The sequence below is a fragment of the Triticum aestivum genome, chromosome 1B, assembly GCF_018294505.1.
Source record: "Triticum aestivum cultivar Chinese Spring chromosome 1B, IWGSC CS RefSeq v2.1, whole genome shotgun sequence".
Lineage (NCBI taxonomy): Eukaryota > Viridiplantae > Streptophyta > Magnoliopsida > Poales > Poaceae > Triticum > Triticum aestivum.
In genome coordinates, this window is record NC_057795.1 from 35,996,844 (window position 1) to 36,013,326 (window position 16,483).

Below are 16,483 nucleotides of genomic sequence, written 5' to 3' on the forward strand. Positions count from 1 at the left end.
GAGTGGGGATGTGTTTCTGTGTGTGCCTGTGCGTGATAGATCTGTCGGGACGCATCCATGGATGATGAAGGGGAACCATGTGTTTGGTAAGCAAACCTAACTAGATCGGTAGATCAACTGTTGTTTGTCGGAGGAAGGGAGAGACACAACTAATGAGGTAGATCGATCGATGTGTGGGTAAAAACGAGTTATAAGGACCTAGCTGGCTATATGTATAGCGAGAGATCGGTCGGTGTACGTCCATTTGTTAGAGGCAAATAAGGCCCAGCAAGACGGATAGACAGAGAGAATGGAGCTAGGAGGTGGTGCGAGAGGCCCAACTACTAGCTGGATAGGGGGAGGAGTGTGCGGTTGTGAGATCGATTAAAACAGGGGTGAGAGTTTACACGTGTGTCTGTCCATATGAGAGACACGAGGCAAGGACACATAAAGGAGGAGATTGAAGCTGTGTGTGTATGCTGTAGGCAGGCATCGCTGGAGAGGTTTATCGATCGGTGTGTGTCGGAAAGGAGTTGTGGAGACTCTGGGAGAATGACCTAAAGGAAAAAATGAATGTGCCCAGTGGATAGAATGCCGAGGGAGGGGGAGGGCGAGGAGGGCGTGTGCATGCACGAGAGAAAGTTAGTGGTAGCTACAAAGGTTAGAGGAATGTGTGGGTGTAAGAGACTAACAAAGATCATAATTTGATATGAAAGCGGATTCATATATTTGAATAGGACATCATAGTGTTTTAAACATTGCATGCATGAATATAGCGGTGATACACGTGATGTGCACATGTTTTACCATAATGTGATAATGCATGGCGTTTGCAACTCACAGCTAAATGCCGAACAATCTAAACCATACTATACATCAAACAATCTCACATTTTATTTGAATTTGTGATAATGTGCGGTGTTTGCAGGTTACAACTAAATATCGAGCAATCTAAACAATACTATATATCGAACATTCTCACATTTTATTTGAATTTGTGGTAACGTGTGGTGTTTGCAACTCACACCTAAATACTTGTAGGTGTAGGGGGGCACCATACATAATATGATAAACACATTATACATATGAGACATGGTTTAGATTATGAAGATCTAGCTAGAGCTAGAAATGTAATGTGATTTGAAATCAAAATAAAGTGGATTCAAAAAATCTAGTTCGAGTTCATATAGTACACATAGTTCATATGTAACTCGATACTGATCATGTGGTGTGCTGTGAAGATAATACACAAACAATGGTTTAACTTGACAATAATGATGATTGTAGATCTTATTAAAACAGAGAAACAAATTCAAATGCTTTGACTTCACAACAATCATTACTATAGATCTTATTCAAATTTAGTTCATATTGAAGCGGTAGTATATACGTTTGGAATGCACTAAAACGTTCATTTGAATAGTAGGTTGCATGCATTATACACGTAGTGAAATATTTTAATTGAACATAACATGAATTCAAAGTTTTGAATGACATTTGTAGTGAGCATTGATTTGGTAAGTACACGTTAGGCTTCTCCGGAAATTTCAACCCGCGCCTTGTTAGCCCGAAATATTTAACATTTATCTTTGTCTCGTTGTGCTCCGACAACTCCCTCCATCTCAACCTGCGCCTTGCTATTCCGAAATTACAATGCACGAGAAAACTCCCACCTCCTGTGAAATCCCAACACGGGAAATGCCCGTGGTAACCCTGAACCGAAAGAACCGCCTCAAATCGGTGGGGGGTACTTTCGTAACTTACCCCACATTTCGGACAAGCGCGTCTCTAAGCCATGGTTCCCCACTGCCATCCCATCCGCCCACCCATTCGTACACCGAGGCCGCGAAAACCCGCGACGAAACCCCACACCCTGCTCCTTCCGCCACCCAGCCAGAGCTTCTTCCCCGACGACGTCGTCCACAGCAACACCTCGACGTCCCTCATCCACCGTACCGGATGAGTATCCGTCATCGATCTCATCGTCCCGCCGGTTCAGCCACCCCGTCCTCCACCTCCAAGGAGCTGCCCCGTTGTTCCCCTCGTCTTTCGTGCCACCTCCATTCCCACACCGCCGTCTTCACCTGCACCACTGAAAGAGCATCATCATCACCGTTTCCTCGGATGAAGCTGCGGCCTAATCGGCGCCACCAAAGAGGTTGTACACTAATCGCCACATTTTCTTCTTGATTCGATCTCACAGTGCTGCCGGCGCTCGGTCCCGAGCCGACACGGCGTGGCTCCATCCACGACGGCGTCGCCGGCCACTTCCTCCATGGCGTCACTCCCTCAGCGGCGACGTCCACATCAGTAGGAGTTGCTGCTGCTTTAGCTCTCGCTCGCGTTGCTGCTCTGCTCTTGCTCTCGGTCCCCTGCCTGGTCTGCTCTTGCTATTGCTCTTGCTCGCGTTGCTGCTCTCGCTCTTGCTCTTGCTTGCGATGCTGCTCCGATTTGGCTACACTTCAGTCGACTGAATCGACTTTTGGGTCAGTCGATTTCCAAGGGTGGGCTGGCCGGGGTGAAGGAAGAACCAGCCACGGCGGGGAGGGGGGCTCGCCGGAGAGGTACCCCACTATCTATCTTAGGGTTCAGGATGGGGGCGGTGGTCGCCGGCGGTGGCGAGGCGTTGGCGGGATGGTGGCGTGGGGATCGCCGGAGAAAAAGCTTGGCACGGGGGGGGGGGCTAGAGGGATTGCCGGGGCGGTGGCGGACCGGCAGTGGGGATAGTTTTCGGGGCGGGTGGGGCGGCGCACCGCTAGCCGCGGGCGCCGGGGGGCTGCTGTTTGTCCGGTGGTGGCTGGAGGCTCGGGGGGTGGAGGTTGAAGATGAACCACATGCCCCTGATTTCGTATCCCATGGCTGCAAAATCGACTGACCAAAGATGAAAAAGTCAGTCGACCGACGTGTAGCCTCACCTTGCTAGTGCGTTCAGTTTCGACAGCAAAATTCAGTTTGGACAGTTAGGTTCAGTTTCGACAGTTAAGTTCAGAGATGTGCGGCTGATGTATTTTACATCTAGCACTTTGTGGTTATGTATTTTACGTCATGTATTGGAGATGCTATTAGAATTCCACTCAGGTTAACGTCGTTTGTTGTCTCTCTTGTCCTGCTTCAGCCTCGGCGTCGTACAACTCACCGGAGCTGCTCCAACAACGAAACCCTCCATCACAGCAGAGCAGTACCTCGGGCTCCATCTCCAGACGCCTAAGATCTTCTTCCCCTCCTTCGACAGCAAATTCAGCCGGAGCATCCTCACCGGCCAACCCAATCACGCTGAGATCAACATGGCTTCGTCAAAGAGGTTGTACACTTGTTGCATCTCTTTTTTACTCTACATGTTATATATATTGTCCACTGAGCACACGGATTTGTTCCTTTAGTGTCTCCTTGAAAGAAAAAACGTAGGAATTTTAATTTTCACTTGTCCTCCTTTTCAAATTACTATTCATGAAGCACAAGACTAAGAGATAGTAGCATAATAGCATTATAACCGTACATTTTCTTGTGGTTTGACTTAATCTCACCATGCTTCTTTGCATCCTGTGATCTTCCAATTGTTGTGAATCAAACACCCAGATTGGCAGAAATCCTGTGTTTTTAAATTCTCTGTTTTGCACATGCATTCCTATCCTATTCCTGTCTATTTCCTATCCCTGCATTGTTGGAATCCTCCAATTCAAACGAGCCCTTATAGAATTACTTCTCTTACAGATAGTTGTCAAAGAAAACCTTGTGTGGTTTGTCCCGCTCCTGCTGCGCCGTCGTCCACCCCAGCTCAGCTGCTCCAACAACAGAAGGGTCCAGCAGAGCAGGGATCCGGCCTCCAGACTATCTTTCGCCGCCTCAGATCTTCTTCCCCGCCGCTGGCAGCCATGAAAACTGCATTACCATCATCAACGGAGCAAATGACCTCGAGGACTACATGAGTCAGCAAGAGAGGTCGCACTCTTTCGTGTCTTCTTACATTATGCATCGCTTAATATTACATGCTACTTTATCATCCTGTTCACTGATTAGACTCTGAGTCAGCTCCAAACTAATGGTCAAACTTGAGTTTTTAAATGGTTGTGGGGTACATATCGGGGCCGCTATCAATAGTATCTATATACTCTCTAGTTAATCTCTGGTGTCTACTATGAGTTTCATGTTGGGTGGGAAACAAACAGTAAAGAAGCCATTATCTGTATTTATTAACTGAAGCCATTATCTGCCTGCTATTATTGGTTTTGGGTCTATCCACAGGTTGCTACCATCACTCTGGATTTCTGCATGCACTCCTAACATAATCTCACTATGTTTTATTCATATGCATGACAGTTATTGTAAACAATGGAACTGAACATGTAGAGCAAAAGAGACGAGCCTTGTGTGGCAATATAATTTCTTGCAGACGTCGCTCCATGGTAGGCGCAAAGGCAGCCCCCCCCTCCACGCATTTCGGATTGTAATCGAGAGGAAGATATCTGTTCTGAGGGGGATTCAGAAGGAGAAGATAACTCCTATTTACCCCCTGAGGTCTTCGCTCTAACTTGGCATGCTGATGTTGGTTATATCATGCATATGGTGTCTTGCATTGCTTACTTTATACATCAAATATGTCATCTGCTTAGTTTAGACATCCTTTGTGCGAATGCCATCTGTTTAGTTTATTCATCGTTTATGTGAATTATGCAACGCCACCTTGTTTAGCCAGGCATCATATATGTGAATTTTGCAATGCCATCCTGCTTAGCCAGTCATCTTATATGTAAATTATATCAGGCCATCCTTTTTTTGTCGTTACATATTACATTTGTCAACAATGTTAGTACATTCAACTGCTCTTCGTGTGCATCAGCCATTTGACATGGTGATGGCAAATTCTGGAGTGAAAACAAGGTCTTCTGAGCAGACTATGCTATCTGACGAAGCGCATATCTCGCTGGTTACGGATAGCTCCTCAGAGGAGGATTCAGAGACAGATGACCAGTCCTATTCCCCCCCCCCCCGAGGTGTATGCTCTAACTTGGCAGGGTTATGTTGCTCATATCGTGCGTATGGTGTCTCGCATTGCTATGCCATTTGATTAGTTTAGACATGCTTTGTGTGAATGCCACCTGTCCAGTGTCTAATTACCATATATGTGAATTATGCATTGCCATCTTGTTGCAAGACATTATATATGTGAATTATACAATGCTATCTTGTTGCAAAGGCATTATATATGTGAATTATGCAATGCCATGCTATTTAGCCAATCATCATGTATGTGAATTATATCATGCTATCATTTTTTGTATTACGTGTTCCATTTGTCGACAACGTTTGTATATTCAACTACTCTTCCTGTGCATCAGCCATTTGAAGCGGTGATGGAAGTATCTGGAGTGAAAACAAGGTATTCAGAGCAGACAATGCTACCTGCTGAAGCAGACATCTTGCTGGCTACAGAGAGCTCCTCAGAGGAGGATTCAGAGACTGATGACCAGTCCTATTTCCCCCCTGAGGTCTATGCTCAAACTTGGCAGGGTTATATTACCCATGTCATGCATGTTGTCTTGCATTGCTTAGTTTTTACATCATATATAGATTGCCATCTGCTTACTTGCTTACTATATAAATCATATATTTGAATTATATCATGCCATCATGTTTACATAGTACATACACATCATCTATCTGAATTATGGCATGGCAACCCATTTAATAAAGACATCATATAGTTATATCATCTCATCCTGTTTAGTGTTTACAGTCATCATATTTAGAATTATGGCATTCTATCCATGAATGTATGTGAATTATGGCATGCCAACCTATTTAATAAACACATTATATAGTTATGTCATGTCATCCTGTTTACATAGTCTCATATTTTGAACTATGTCTTTCCATCTTTTTTAGTTAGCCATCATAATGTGAAATTGTGTCATGCTATCCTGTTTAGTTAGCCATCATATATGTGAAATTGTGTCATGCTATCCTGTTTGGTTAGACAACATAAATATGAATTATTTCATGCCCTCTTTTATTCCCCACTATCCATTGCACCTGTCTATCATACAATGTCTATACTTTCAATTACTTTTCTTGTTTATCAGCCATTTGAATTGGAGAGCGTGATGGCAGTATCTAAGGGAGTAACAACACGGTCTTCAGAAAAGATAGTGCTACCAGTTGATGCAGATAGAACCACGGTTGTACTTGCCCAAGGACCAGATCCACCACACATAACCCAGACTCTCGCAGATTGTACCCCTACCCAGTTGGACAGAGAACCAGCTACACCCCTTTAACCCCAACCCCGGCAGATAGTAACCCAGTTCCAGTTGACACAGCACCGTCTCCACCACAGAGCACCCAAACACGAGCGGTTAGTAAGGGAACTGCAGTGCCCAAAGCACGAGGACCACCACTCTAAATCCCAACTCAACACTTAAAGGAGAAGAAGATTTGTTCTCAGGTCAGGTTCTGTAGCTGTGGTTCATACTCCTTTGCTCTTGCATTACTGTATTTACTAATACCAACTATTTTCAAATTTGAAGGATGGAATTGAAACTCCAATGGCGCAACAGGTATGTTTTAAACCTGTTTCTTTAACTGGTTTGCTATTGTAACCTGCTCTATGTTGATTTCAGTTTCAATTGAATAAACAGTTATGTTCTCATGTCATGCACACTACAAGTGTTGTTATTGCTCTATAGTTACCCACACTTATATTCTGTCTATTCTGCTTTGTCTTGAAAAAATATTATTTGAACTGTGTCTCTATCTTGATTTGGCAACAAAAACTAGAATGATATAGACCATAAAGTGACCATGGCACATAGATATATGTTTGTTTCGTGCTGTTATCCTGTCCACATTATTACTGAACTTATTTACCAAAATGAGTTTCATATACAACATGATAAACATGTGATGTGTATGCTTGTTTCTCTTTTAGAATGCAGACAAAATATTGGAGAACAGTACCGTGTTATCCAATGGTAAGGGAAGTAATGCAGATAAAGTTCAAGATAGTGAGACATACCTGTTGGTCTCCAAGAAAGCTGATAAAAAATATCTTGATGACAGTGAGGGAACCCAAAAGTCATGTCTTGATGTAGTGTTCGAGTTACTGGCCACTACTGCTGGCACAAGCTCTTCAAACTCGCTGCCTGAATCAGTTCGTCTTCTTGAGTCTCAACTTCAAGTTGAAAGACATCGATCAGATGTGCTACGACAGGAAGCTGAAGGACTGAGGAAGTCCCTGCAGAATTCAGATGCATATTTTCTAGTGTAACAGCAAGCGCTGGAGGATATAAGCGCCAAACAAGAGAAAGTTAATAAGCTTGCTAAGCATCTTGCCAGCATTATGGGTACCCAGGATATTGTTTCTTGAGATCTTCTGAAGTGGTTTCAGTTCTGGATTTGTTTTGCTGCGGTGTTTATTTGCGCTGGTCGCCAACTTTGACAACAAGTGTATATGATATGCTGCTTTGTTCCCTATATTTGCACTGGTGGCGAACTTTGATGCTCAGTGGATGTAATATGTGTAATAGCCGTGATAGCCTAGCATAAGTTGCTTGCTTATTTATTTCCTTGTTGTCTTGTTTATCTTTTTGCTTGTAGTCAGTGCAGTTCTTTGTAAAACTAGGCCACAATAACCATGGGCTAATATTTACTGTAGTGACACTGGGCCTCCTACGGGCCGTAGAAATAGTGGGCCTTCTACGGGCCGTAGAAACAGTAGGCCTTCTATGGGCCATAGAAACAATGGGCCTTCTACGGGCCGTAGAAACAATGGGCCTTCAACGGGCCGTAGAAACAATGGGCCTTCTACGGGCCGTAGAAACAATGGGCCTTCTACGAGCCATATCATCAATGGGCCTTATACGGGCCGTATGACCATAACGGGCCATCGTTAATAGGCCGTATTTGATGACTCTATGAAAATGGCCCAACGTATTAACGGAGCACAAATGGGCCGATGTAACCACGGGCTGAATTTGGCCCACAAGCAGAAAATGACAGCAACGGGCCGTAAGTAAACGAATGCTGGAAATAAGCCCAAGAATAAATGGGCTCTGAGAAGGCCGAAAGATAACATTTGTTGGAAACGGCCCAACTGAATAATGGGCCCTTAATGGGTATAAAGTGATATACTGTTCATTACGGGCCAGTTTCACCACGGGCCGTTAGTGGGTGTAAAGTGATACACTGTTCATTGCGGGCCAGTTTCACCACGGGCCATTAATAGGCCAAGAGTTACATAGGGCCTCATATGGGCCAAAAGACGTCATGGGCCATACATGGGCCAGAAGTGAAAATGGGCTGGAATCATATTGGATGGCCCAAATGACGCTATTGGGCCTCATTCAGATAGGGCGTAACGGGCCTTGGGTTAGCGGGCTCTAAATGGGCTATATGTGAACAGGCCGTTAACAGGCTTTCCATGGGCCGGGCCGCCACCTTTTGACCAAGTCAAATGGGCCGGCCTTTTCACAGGAATGGGCCTCTATTGGGCCGTGCCACGTGTCGACGTATCATAGGCGCCTTCTGTCCAATGAGAGGTTGACATCTGTCCCAACGGTGAGCTGACACGTGTTTCCTCCAGCCAATGATGATTTTACACGTGGAAAATCCCCATTCGTCGGGGCTGTTAACGGGTTATCGGATCCAAAACCCCACCCAATAGCTTAACGGCGTTCCGTTACGGTGGATGCCACGTGTTGGTCACCCTTGACGAAAGCAGTTCTGTGACGCGCGATTTATCGTCGTGGAAGTGGACACTTCCATGATGATAATTTTGGTAATGTCATCGAACACTTCTACGACAGCACAGGTATGACTATCTTGATTCTATCATAAATTTGTCATGGATGTACATGCATGACAAAAAACGCGACCTACTATGACAAACACGTATCATCACGGAAGTGTATTATTTTTGTAGTGTCACCACAGCCCATGAGCCCATCCAAACCCCCTCCATGCTCTCCGTCATTCGATCATGATCCTATGGGCGAAAACCGCACCCCATTTGGACTCTCCTAGCTCCCTCTACCTATATAAACACCTCCCCCTCCTCAAATCCCGGATGAAACCCTAAATCTCCTCCCTCACCGCACCGGACATGTCCGCCCCGCCGACGGATGCGTCCAGCCGCCTCCCCGAGACCGCGACCCACCGCCGGCCCGTGCGAGCCCATCGCGGGCCTGCCCGAGCCCATCCGGCCGCCGCCGCCCGAGGTGCCCGCCTCCGCACCCGAGGCCTCCCCGAGCCCGCGCTCCGCCGCCCGGCCCCTTCGTCACCTCCGTCTCCGTCCGCCACCGGCGAGCAGGTTGCCGGCACCGACCTCGCCGTCCGCAGGTCGGCGTCTCCGCGCCCGACCCCACCGCCTCGCCGGACTGCGCCGCCTCGGCCCCGCGCCCTTCGCCGACCCCGCGCCCGATCTCCCTCGCCACCTCGCCGCCTCATGCCGGCGACCGCGCCGCCATTGCCGCGGAGCTCTCCGCCTCCCTCGGCGCCAGCTCCGGCCCCCGCCCCGCCGGCATCGTCTCCGGCCGGATCCGGGCCGGACACGGTCGGATCCGTCTTCCCCCGTCGTCGCCGGCCACCTCCCGCTCCTCCCCGCGTCGCTAGGAGCTCGCCAGAGTTTGCCCTCACCGGAGTTCGCCGGATCCAGGAAGATGGACCAGATCCACCAGCACATCGAACCAAACGCGCCACGTCCCCGTCCTGTTCATCTACATCCCGGAACCCCGAGATCCAGTTTCTGCGAGGGTAAAAATCTGCTAAGTCCTGTGATTTGCATATTATGTTGCCCTGTTCATCATGCCATAACTTCATGTGTGCTGCTCCGTTTCATGCATACGATATATCGAAATGTTCATCATGATGATCTCTTCATTTTGTTCCATTGGGTCATGTTCATTGGAGTCCATCTTGATGTCCAAATCATCGTTGCAAGACTGCTATGTGACGTTGTCTGTTGTAGGTTAACAGAAGTTGCTCATTTGTCATTTTTGTATCTTTTTGTGTGATTTTCTTTTGAGCATGAAGTCTACATGTGTTACTAGCTACAACATGCCATATTTGCTGTGGTGTAATCCACTCTTCATTATATGCCATGTGTTGATTGTTACAAGCTTGCAAAGTAGCCTCCATGATGTTGCTGATTTCTGTGACTTCCTCATTTCTGCTAAGTCTGAAATTGATATATTGTGATGCTATGTAAACCTGTTGATACCATGAGTTATATGCATAATCTGGAGTTGTTCACTAAGGGTATTTTGTTACAAATGTTATGTTCTATCCATACATGCCCCTATTTGCATTTATGGACCGCCCTAGCATGTCTTAATATTGCTCTACTTTTGCTATAAAATGTTCATGACAGATTGTTTACATGTTAATCAATTTTGCCATGGTTGTTGTTAGTGATCCAAGCATGCTATGAACTTGCTCTTGCCATGGTTAGTTTCATGAATATGTCATCTTGTTTTAGGTATGCTTGTTTTCTCATGCAATGCCTTGTGGTGAGTGATTTGAGCTCGCAAAGATGCCTTCATAATGCTGTTTATGCCATGCTCAGTTTTTCTGCTAAGTCTGAACCTCGTTATAAAACTTGATATGTTTATATGGGTGCCATCATATCTTATGTGCCTTTTTGGCTCGTGATCAGTAAGGGAGTTTTGTTTTATACAATTATTAGATTCATGCCATGCCTTTGGTTGCCATGATAAATTTCTGTAGCATGTTGTTTGATAACTTGATGTTATTTCTGCCATGTCCAGTGATTTCCACTAAGTCTGTGAACTTTTATTATTTGCAATCTTGTCATGCCCTTTTGAGCATGTTCTAGTGATTTCTGGAGATAGCTCAGTGTTCATGTTTTGTTATGCTTTACCTGTACATCATGTCCATGCCTTTTGTTTTCATGTTGAGGTACCGTAGTATATTGTTTTGATGCTTGCAAGATGCCTAGTTGCTGTTTTGGACAGCTTGTCCTTTAAACTTGTTTCATGTGTATGTGTTGAACCGTTGCTCCGTTTTGGGTATGCTCTATATGAAACTTGCTTAGTTTTGCATTTAGTTTCATGTTAGCTTGTTGTATCGATGTTTTGAGTGTGTTTGCTAGATGTTTGGATGCATTTTGCATCAATGCCATGTTTAACTTCTTTTGCTCATATCTTCTAGGCCATAGCTCCAAATTAAATGAACTTTATATGTAACTTGACTAGAATTTCGTGTAGATCATCGTGGTGCATCTTAACTTGCTGTTTAACAACTTGAACATAAAGTTTATTCAGATCTGGACCAATTTCGAAATTTGCATATGAGGACTTACCGGAATTGTTATATGTTGTTTCCGGCCTCATTTAAACTTGCTTTGATGTGTTATTCTTCTATGCATCATCTCTTGCCATGAGTAGCTTCATGTAGCTTTGCCATGCATCATACTTGGTTGCGCATCATGCCTTGTTCATGTGTGGAGTGTTTACCATGTTGTGTGCTTCTTCTCGATAGTTCCCGTTTCATTGCGATCGTGAGGATTCGTTTGTCTACGCTTGGTTCGTCTTCGTGGCTTCATCTTCTTCATGGACTCGTTCTTCTTCCTAGCGGGATTTTCAGGCAAGATGACCGTCACCTTGGATCTCATTACTATCATTGCTATGCTAGTTGCCTCGATGCTATCACTATGCCGCGTTACCTACCACTTGCTTATCAAGCCTCCCAAATTGCCATGAACCTCTAACCTTTGTCACCCTTCCTAGCAAACTGTTGTTTGGCTATGTTGCCGCTTTTTGCTCAGCCCCTCTTATAGCGTTGCTAGTTGCAGATGAAGATGAAGATTGCTCCATGTTGGATTATGTTTTATGTTGAGATATCACAATATCTCTTATATTATTAATGCATCTATATACTTGGTAAAGAGTGGAAGGCTCGGCCTTATGCCTGGTGTTTTGTTCCACTCTTGCCGCCCTAGTTTCCGTCGTATCGGTATTATGTTCCCGGATTTTGCGTCCCTAACGCGGTTGGGTGTTATGGGAACCCCTTAAAAGTTCGCCTTGAATAAAACTCTTCCAGCAAGGCCCAACATTGGTTTTACATTTGCCTAACAACCTAAGCCTTTTTCCCTTGGGTTTCCAGAGCCCGAGGGTCATCTTATTTTACCCCCCCCCCGGGGGGCCAACGCTCGTCGTGAGTGTTGGTCCAACCTGTCAACCGTCGGTGGCCACCAGGGGCAACTCTGGGCTCGCCTATCAGAAGTTTGGACAATCCGGTGTGCCCTGAGGATGAGATATGTGCAGCTCTTATCGGGATTTGTTGGCACATTCGGGCGGCTTTGCTGGTCTTGTTTTACCATTGTCGAAATGTCTTGTAACCGGGATTCCGAGATTGGTCGGGTCTTCCCGGGAGAAGGAATATCCTTCGTTGACCGTGAGGGCTTGTGATGGGCTAAGTTGGATACCCCTACAAGGTATAAACTTTCGAGAGCCGTGCCCACGGTTATGTGGCAGATGGGAATTTGTTAATATCCGGTTGTAGAGAACTTGACACTTGACTTAATTAAAACGCATCAATGGTGTGCGTAACCGTGATTGTCTCTTTTTGGTGTTGTTAGAGAGGAGAACATGGTTTTGGGTTCTGTTTGACGTAAGTAGGAGTTCAGGATCACTTCTTGATCATTACTAGTTGGCGACCGCTTGCTAAGCTCCTCTTCTCGCTCTTCTTTCGTAAGTTAGCCACCATACCTCGCTTAGTTGCTACTGCAACCTCACCACTTTACCCCTTCCTTACCCATTAAGCTTTGCTAGTCTTGATACCCATGGTAATGGGATTGCTGAGTCCTCGTGGCTCACAGATTACTACAACACCAGTTGCAGGTACAGGTTATGTGATGCTCATGATGCGAGAGCGATGTTCACTTGTGTTGGAGTTCTCCTTCTTCTTCAATCAGGGGATAGGTTCCAGGTCGGTAGCCTGGGCTAGTAGGGTGGATGTCGTTTGAGTTCATGTTTGTGTTTCATCCATAGTCGGATGTTGATCTTGTGTATGATGTATTGATATATTCTTGCGGAATTTGTATGCCTTGTATGTATCCCCATCTATTATGTAATGTTGATGTAATGATATCCACCTTGCAAAAGCGTCTTCAAGATGCGCTTCTATCCTTGGTGGGACCTTCGAGTTCCTTTAGGATAGGGTCGCATCTTGGGCGTGACAGTTACTTGCCCGAGATTCGATCTTCGGTATCCTCATACCTAGTTCAATCTCGTTATCGGCAAGTCTCTTTACTCATTCCGTAATGCATCATCCCATAACTAACTCATTAGTCACATTGCTTGCAAGGCTATGGTGATGTGCATTACCGAGAGGGCCTAGAGAGACCTCTCTGATACACAGAGTAACAAATCCTAATTTCGATCTATGCCAACTCAACGAACACCATCGGAGACACGTGTAGAGCATCTTTATAATCACCCAGTTATGTTGTGATGTTTGATAGCACACTAAGTGTTCCTCTGGTATTCGATAGTTGCATAATCTCATAGTCATAGGAACATGTATAAGTCATGAAGAAAGCAATAGCAATAAATTAAGCGATCATAGTGCTAAGCTAACGGATGGGTCTTGTCCATCACATCATTCTCTAATGACGTGATCCCGTTCATTAAATGAAAAAACATGTCCATGGTTTGGAAACTTAACCATCTTTGATTAATGAGCTAGTCAAGTAGAGGCATACTAGGGATACTCTGTTTGTCTATGTATCCACACATGTACTAAGTTTCCGGTTAATACAATTCTAGCATGAATAATAAACATTTATCATGATATAAGGAAATATAAATAACAACTTTATCATTGCCTCTACGGCATATTCCTTCAATAAGTATGTGAGTAATTTATGACTAATGTTGAGTACATGGATTATAAGCACTCTCACCTTTTCCCATTTTGCTACCTCTTCGGTGTCATGCATTGCGCTTTACCACCTTGAGTTGTGGTGCAAACTTCGTCGGTGCATCCGAACCACGTGATATGATATGCTCTGTCACACGTAAGCCACCTTATATCTTCCTCAAAACAGCCACCATACCTACATATTAATTATGGCATTTCCATAGCCATTCCGAGATATATTGCCATGCAACTTCCACTGTTCCATTTTATTATGGCATACATCATCATTGTCATATTGCTTTGCATGATCATATAGTTGACATAGTATTTGTGGCTCCTCCACTGTTCATATTTTTAATACATGTCACACTAGATCATTGCACATCCCGGTACACCGCCTGAGGCATTCATATAGAGTCATGTGCATTATTAGAACATTGTCTCGGTGAGGGAAGGATGATGGAGACTATGATTCCCCCACAAGTCGGGACGAGACTTCGGGCGAAAAAAAAGAAAAAAAGGAAAACAATAAAGAGAAATAAAAATGAGAGAAAAAGAGAGATGGGACAATGTTACTATCCTTTTCCACACTTGTGCTTCAAAGTACCACCATGTTCTTCATGATAGAGAGTCTCCTATTTTGTCACTTTCATATATTACTAGTGGGAATTTTTCATTATAGAACTTGGCTTGTATATTCCAATGATGGGATTCCTCAAATCCCTGAGGTCTTCATGAGCAAGCAAGTTGGAGGCACGCCCACTTAGTTTTCTTTCGAGCTTTCATATATACACGTATAGCTCCAGTGCATCTGTTGCATTGCAATCCCTACTCCTTGCATTGATATCAATTGATGGGCATCTCCATAGCCCGTTGATTAGCCTTTTCAATGTGAGACTATCTTCTTTTTTGTCTTCTTCACACAACCTACAACATCATATTCTATTCCACCCATAGTGATATATTCATGGCTCACGCTCATGTATTCCGTGAGAGTTGGAAAGGCTAAAGTGCGTTAAAAAGTATGAACCAATTGCTTGGCTTGTCATCGGGGTTGTGCATGTTAAATACTTTGTGCTAAGAAGATAGAGCATGACAAGACTATAGGATTTTGTAGGGATAACTTTCTTTAGCCATGATATTTTGAGAAGACATGATTGCTTTTTAGTATGCTTGAATTATTATTGTTTTTATGTTAGTATTAAAATTTTGTTTTGAATCTTATGGATCTGAATATTCGTGCCAAACAAAGTAAGATTACATGATAAACATGTTAGGTAGCATTCCACATCAAAAAAATTCTATTTTTATCATTTACCTACTTGAGGACGGGCAAGAATTAACCTTTGGGATGCTTGATACGTATCCAACGTATCTATAAATTTTTTATTGTTACATGCTATTATATTATCCATCTTGTATGTTTTATATGCATTATTATGTTATTTTATATCATTCTTTGGGATTAACCTATTAACTTAGTGCCTAGTGCCAGTTGTTGTTTTTTCCTTTACAGAAAATCAATATCAAACGGAGTCCAAATGGAATGAAACTTTTTGAAAAAAATTCTTGGACCATAAGACACCTTGGAAACTTCGGGCGGAGGCTAGAAGGGCCAAAGATGGGCCACAAGATCACAGGTCACGCCCCGGGCCCCCCCCCCCCCAAGCTTGTGGGCCCATCATGGCACCTCTAACCCTAATTCTTCTTCCATAAAAAACTGTTGGGGAACGTAGTAATAATTCAAAATTTTCCTACATGTCACCAAGATCAATCTAGGAGATGCTAGCAATGAGAGAGAGGGAGTGCATCTTCATACCCTTGAAGATCGCTAAGCGGAAGCGTTATAAGAACGCGGTTGATGGAGTCATACTCGCGGCGGTGATTCAAACCGCGGAAGATCTGATCAAGTGCCGAACGGATGGCACCTCCGCGTTCAACACACGTACAGCCCGGGGACGTCTCCTCCTTGATCCAGCAAGGGGAGAGGAGAAGTTGAGGGAGAACTCCAGTAGCACGGCGGCATCGTGGCGATTGAGCTCGTGGTTCTCCGGCAGAGCTTCGCTAAGCACTACGGAGGAGGAGGAGGAGTTGGAAGAGGAGATGGCTCGCCAGGTGAAAGGGTGCGGCTGCCCTATCTCTCCCTCAGTATATATAGGGGGAGGGGGAGGAGGAGGCGCCCTAGGGTTTCCCTAGGGGAGGGGCGGTGGCCAAAGGGAAACCCTAGATGGGTTTGGGCGCCCCCACCCCTAGGAAACTTGCCCCCCAAGCCGGGAGGGGCGGCTGCCCTAGGGGTGGCGCCCCCACCTCTCCAGGTTACGTGAGATGGGTTGGGAGGGGCGCACATCCCCTTAGTGGGCTGGTGTGCCCCCTTTCCTTGGCCCATAAGGACCCCCAACGCTTTCCGGGGCCTCCAAAACACCTTTCGGTCACGCTGGTCGTCACCCGGTACTCTCGAAACAATTCCAGACTCCAATACCCTTCGCCCAATATATCGGTCTTCACTTCCGGATCGTTTCGGAGTTCCTCGTCACGTTTGGGATCTCGTCCGGGACTCCGAACAACCTTCGGTAACCACATAGTATTTCCCATAACAACTCTAGCGTCACCGAACCTTAAGTGTGTAAAC